The sequence below is a fragment of the Xenopus laevis genome, chromosome 7S (assembly GCF_017654675.1).
Source record: "Xenopus laevis strain J_2021 chromosome 7S, Xenopus_laevis_v10.1, whole genome shotgun sequence".
NCBI lineage: Eukaryota > Metazoa > Chordata > Amphibia > Anura > Pipidae > Xenopus > Xenopus laevis.
Window position 1 is genome coordinate 101,539,518 of NC_054384.1, and position 6,522 is coordinate 101,546,039.

Sequence of the window (6,522 nt, forward strand, 5' to 3'; positions counted from 1 at the left end):
TAAAATAAGTATCAGACAAATTGACTGATCCAGTGGGCAGAACCATATGTCTACATGTCAGTCGTCTGCCCGTGCGTGCGCGTGTGCGCACACCAGTTTTTTTCCCGGTATCCCGTTGGCGACCTTGTATATACGTCTTTATTAAAGATGTTGGTGCGAATGCTTGAAGTGGTCACTTATTATTACACATGTCCAAGGAAGCAAAATAAAGACAAAAGAGATCCCCTAATGGACTAGGCATGAGCCCACCCTAAAACAAATGCCCCTCAAATGGTTAAAAAAAATTACAAAGATTTGTAATAGTTCGAATTTTTAAAGCCAATCTCGCTTTAAAATTTTAAAAAACGTCAGCATTTTTTTAAAGTTCGGGCATACAGGATATGATGTCACTGATATAAGATTGAGGAGGATGTAGCTTCATCTTATCAGTTCGCCAGGTCTCTGGCGAAAGAGGTAACGTTCAGTAAAATTCGCACTTTGCGGAGTAACGTTTGTTTACCTGAGAGAAAATACACCTGGCGATAGGGCGCGAAACTGCACTAGCGACGATCTCTTTTGCAGGGAATTGTCCTCTACTCCTGCTAGTAAATTGCCGATGTCCCTGTGAATGGGATTTCTGTTTTCACTAGCGAAATCTGCCACAATATCTGATATCTGAGTAAAGGTGGCCATAGACGCAAAGAGCCGATCTTTCCCCGATATGCCACTAACGGGCATGGCTATATCGGGGGTAATCTGAATGTTCGGCCCTATGGTCGAACGATCAGATTACGATGAGAGCGCAATGGGCTCTCCGGCGGGAGGGTCGGAACAAAATCAAACCCGTCCGATCGACCAAACGACCGATCTCTGCCGGACGAAAAATGTCGGGACTCTCCACACACGGTCCGAAAATCAGGACTTTAAAGGAACAGTAACACCAAAAAATGTAAGTGTTTTAAAGTAATGAAAATATCATGTACTGTTGCCCTGCACTGGTAAAACTGACTATAGTTTATATAAACAAGCTGCTGTGGAGCAATGGCGGAAATTGAAAAACGGCTATATGGCACAGGTTAACTAATGGATAACAGATAACACCATTAGACAGACAGAGCTTATCTTCTATCTGCTGTGTAACCTGAGCCTTTTCTCCTTTCAATGGCTGCCCCCATGGCTACACAGCAGCTTATTTATATAAACAATAGTAGTGATTCTGAAGCAAACACATCAGTTTTACCAGTGCAGGGCAACACTGCATTATATTTTCATTACTTTAAAACACTTTTATTTTTTGACGTTACTGTTCCTTTAACTTCGTGTCATTTTAGGCTTGTGCTCCGTTCATGGCTTCGGGTCTTTAGCACAACGGGTCCTCGGCACTTCGGGTCTTCGGCTCTACGGGAGCTTCCCACCTCTCCCCACAGTACCTTACTATACCAGAAACCATCCATACTATAAAAGGCAATATCAACCCTACTATTAAATATAAGGATAGTCAGCGTTTTCCCTCAAGGGAAGGAATCCCCATTGGCAGTTTTATGGCTTTGCACACTATCTGCTGCCAGCAGAAATAAATCTTCCAGTCTTGCCGTGCCCTGTTCAGAGCTTAAAGGCATCAAACTTGTTGCATGAGCTAAAACACATCGCATCTCATTATAATGTTTTCTGTTTCTTATGAAAACTCTTTGTTTTGCAGCAGACAGTGAACTGGCCAGACTGCAGCGTATGTTTCGCCTGAAGGAGGTAGTGCATCAAGACTGTACCACCAAGGAAAAACAGAAAATAAGGAGACAAGGGTAAGTATTCCTAGTGAACATTTGTTCAGCTAATCTGCAGTATGACATGTACCTCTAACAGACAGTACTTTGCCTCCAGCTCTCTTTCCTTAATGTCATTTTATTAGAACAAGAAGGTACTTGGGGATGTGCTGTCTGAAAACATGAGGCATCAAAATACACCTTCCATTTCTGCCATCTCACATTAGGTAAAGAGTAGCTCCTACAAAATAGATGGGCCATTTCAGGCAGAATTATAAAGTTTATCAAAACCTAAGCTTTATTATCAGTTACTCCATTTTCGAGGAAGACTCCATATCAGATGATACTTGTATTAAATCACACGTTAATAGTTAAATATTAAACACATCAGTTAATAGTGCTGCTCCAGCAGAATTCTGCACTGAAATCCGTTTTTCAAAAGAGCAAACAGATTTTTTAATATTTAATTTTGAAATCTGACATGGGGCTAGATATTTTGTCAATTTCCCAGGTGCCCCCAGTCATGTGATTTGTGCTCTGATAAACTTCAGTCACTCTTTAGGGTCAGGGCACACAGGCAGATTCAGAGAGATTAGTCGCCCGGCGACAAATCTCCTCTTCTTCGGGGTGACTAATCTCTCTGAACTGCTTCCCCTGCCTTCCCGCAGGCTAAAATGTAAATTGCAGGCGGGATGGCACTCGGCATGATTAGTTTTCCGAAGTCGCCCGAAGTTGCCTCACAAGGAAACTTCGGGCGACTTCGGAAAACAAATCGCGCCGAGTGCCGTTCCCGCAGTTGATTTACATTTTAGCCAGCAGGAAGGCAAGAAAGGCAGTTCAGGGAGATTAGTCGCCCCGAAGAAGAGGAGATTTGTCACTGGGCGACTAATCTCCCTGAATCTGCCTGTGTACCCTAAAGAGTGATAATAGTTCTGTCTTGCATAAAAAATGACATAAACTCAAGGGATGAAAACATAATTATGCCTCTTTATAGGTCCCTGGTGAGGCCTCATCTGGAGTATGGGGGCAGTTTTGGACTCCAGTCCTTAAGAGGGATATAAATGAGCTGGAGAGAGTGCAGAGACTAAGTGCAACTAAACTGGTTAGAGGGAGGGAAGAGTTAAATTATGAGGAGAGACTGTCAAGGTTGGGGTGGTTTTCTCTGGAAAAAAGGCGCTTGCGAGGGGACATGATTACACTTTACAAGTAAATTAGTAGGGATGTACCGAATCCACTATTTTGGATTCGGCCGAACCCCCGAATCCTTCATGAAAGATTCGGCCGAATACCGAACAGAATCCTAATTTGCATATGCAAATTAGGGGTGGGAATGGAAAAATTTCTTACTTCCTTGTTTTGTGACAAAAAGTCAGGTGATTTCCCTCCCCGTCCCTAATTTACATATGCAAATTCGGATTCGGTTCGGCCAGGAAGAAGGATTCGGCCGAATCCGAATCCTGCTGAAAAAGGCCGAATCCTGGCTGAATCCCGAACCGAATCCTGGATTTGCTGCATCCCTATAAATTATAGGACATTATAGACAAATGGCAGGGGACCTTTTTACCCATAAAGTGGATCACTGTACCAGAGGCCCCCCTTCAGACTAGAAGAAAAGAACTTTCATTTGAAGCAACGTAGGGGGTTCTTCACAGTCAGGATGATGTTGTGATGCTGATTCAGTTAATGACTATAAGAGGGACTTGGATGATTTTTAGACAGACATAATATCAAAGGCTATTGTGATACTAAGCTCTATAGTTAGTATAGGTATGGGTATATAGAATTTATGTGAAAGTAGGGAGGGGTGTGTGTATGGATTCTGGGTTTCATTTGGAGGGGTTGGACTTCATGGACTTTGTCTTTTTTAAACCCGATTTAACTATGTAACTATTGTGTGTGTATGTATATATATATATATATATATATATATATATATATATATATATATATATATATATATATGGGTATTGATTTTATCTATATTGCTACAGGGGCTTATGTTCATCTGCAATGGGAGACGACTAAAAGTTTAGCATTTACAAGACCTGCAGTAGACTATATTGTGTAATTATGTCCCAGTCTCCAGTTTTTTTACTCTATTAATATGCTACTGACAATACAATCATTGTAATGAAACACAATACTGTAAGTGAAGCCAACTAGATACAGTATCTGTAAAGTGATATCACAAGGCCTCTGTTCCTACCAATAATACATTTCTGCTGCATCCCTGTATCCTGCTGGCTTTTATACTGCCTCAATTACTTGCTTTTCTACTTTTATCTAAAGTAATATTCCCACAGCCCCATTCCTTAGTACATTGCTACAAATGCTGTAAATTGCCTTTGGATTGGTAGGATTTAAACACTTTGCAATGTTGTGTTTGTCAGAATTCAAATGTGGTTTATCTAGAGGATTAGCAATACATCACACACACACATACACTTAAAGGAGAAAGAAAGGCTTCGTGCACTTGAAGGTACCAAATGTTAGGCACGCCCAAGCAGGGCAGCCATCAGGGGAGGGGACAGGGGGGAGAGTTGTAGGGGGCCCGAGGGTAAGGGGGGCCCAGCCACGCCACACTTACTTGATTAGCCAGGCCCCCCATCTTTCTGAGAGCTGCTGACTTTGGGAAGGCATGGACGTTTAAGGGGCCCTGGCCACCAATTTTCTTATAATGTCTGTGTGTGGGGGGGCCCTGGCCACCAATTTTGGTCACCAATTTTTTTTCTCATGTGGGGTCCTAGCCACCAATATTTTTTAATGGGGGGGGGCCCTCAGGGGCGTTTCTGCCATGAGGCAAGGTGAGTACCTTGCCTCAGGCGGCAGCTCCCCAGCTCCCCAGAAGTTACCAGGGGCGGCAAAAAGCCGCTCCTGATAACTTTAAGAGGCTTTTCTTTCGCACTCTGCGCTAGCAATGCGCCCGTATCCCGTCTGAGAAGTTATGGTAACCTGGGGGCAGCATTGCGAACGCTGCCTCAGGCGGCGTTGATGCAAATGTTTTTTTAAGGGGGGCTCTGACCACCAATATCTTTTTATTTTTTATTAACTTGTGGGAACCCTAGCCACCAATACTTTTTTGTTTTTTTATTGTGTGGTGGGGGGCGGACCTGTGGGGTGGGGAGGGCGGACCTGTAGGTGGGGCTTGCGTCGGGCACAGCCCAGGGGGCCCAAGAAATTTTGTCGTATGGGGCCCTGCGATTTCTAATGGCGGTCCAGCCCCCAAGTGACTGTATTTACTTACCTGAAACCCTGGGCCAGTGCTCCTATCAGCAGAAAACTGCTAAATTTTCAGGGCCGTTCCCATTTGATCCCTAGTCTAGCACCTGCCTACTGCACTCCACAAACATTTCCAACGTGCATCCATTCAGCTATTCAATGACGATTCTTTGCCTCTCACAATAGCCTACCTACATCTTTTCTTTATATAAGAAAGGGAAATTTCAGTGTACTTTGTGAATGATGCTTCAGAGAACCATAAGCTCAGTTCTTTAAATAAAAGCCAACTTAAATCTTGCCAAGACAAATGTATCTAGTATTCCCTACTAGCAAGGACCTTAAATTAATGATGTTTTCCTTACTCCTGTTGTATAATTCACAAGATTATATTATAAATGAAACAGAAGTTCCTTGAAGTTCTTAACCTGACTGTTTTGCCAACCTGACTGTCCCTTCTCAAGCTGTCGGTTAGAGATTCTATTTCTAATGGACTACTACGGCACAAATATGGCAGCCCCCTCATAGAGGAACATGGGGGATCAGAGGTAGTGTAAAAGCATCAGCAAATATGTTAAATTATAAATAGCATGCAAAGACAATTTTATGATAGATGTAAAAGAAGGTTTGATTTCTGGTTTCAGTTTCTCTTTTAGGGGCAGATTTATTCAAGTGATAAAACTTCGAAATTCGACCATCGAATTGAAATTCGATAGTCAAAGTTTTTTTTGTTTTGTTTAAATTTAGCTGTTTTCGATGGAATTACAATCGTCAGATCGATCGTAGAAATCGTTCGAATCGAACGATTCGAACAATTTAATCGGTTAATTGAGCGATTTTCAAAAAAACTTTGACTTCTAAAAACGTAGCCAAATGTTGGCTCTAGGTTCTAGGAGGTCCCCATAGGCTAACATAGCAATTTGGCAGGTTTAAGGTGGCAACGTTTTTTAAAGAGGAAGTACTTAGATTTTCGAATGGTCGAATATTCAATTCGAATCGAAGTTGAAGTCGAATTTGGCCTATTCGATGGTCAAAGTACCCAAAAATTACTTTGACATAAGAAGTTATTTCATTCGAAAATTCACTTCGACCTTTGATATATTAAATCTGCCCCTTAGTGTTTATTTTTTGGGGTATAGTTTTCCTTTTACAGAAGCCTGCATAGAAAGCTGCTTGTTTGGACAGGCGCCACATACATCAATTTGCACATTTTTGAGACCCAACGGCCACAGACAATATTTACAGCCTATTGTGATAATTATCTCATGGAGGGAATTTCCAGGTTGTTGTGATTTTCCAACAAGCCTTGGTCACATATCTGTCAGGGGCAGGGTCGGACTGGGCCAGCTGGACGCTGGGAAAAAAGCCCTTATGGGCCCCTGCCGGCCCCCCGACCTGCTCCCCCTCCCCCATAAAAACCAACAGTTGCACATGGGGCAGGAGTTTGGAAGTCTAGAGGGGGCCCTGGCGACTGCCAGGAGGGCTCTTTGTTTTGCAGCCCAGGGTCCAGTCCATCCCTGGTCAGGGGGGATCATTTTGGTCCAATCAGTGAGCCAGTAGGCTGACA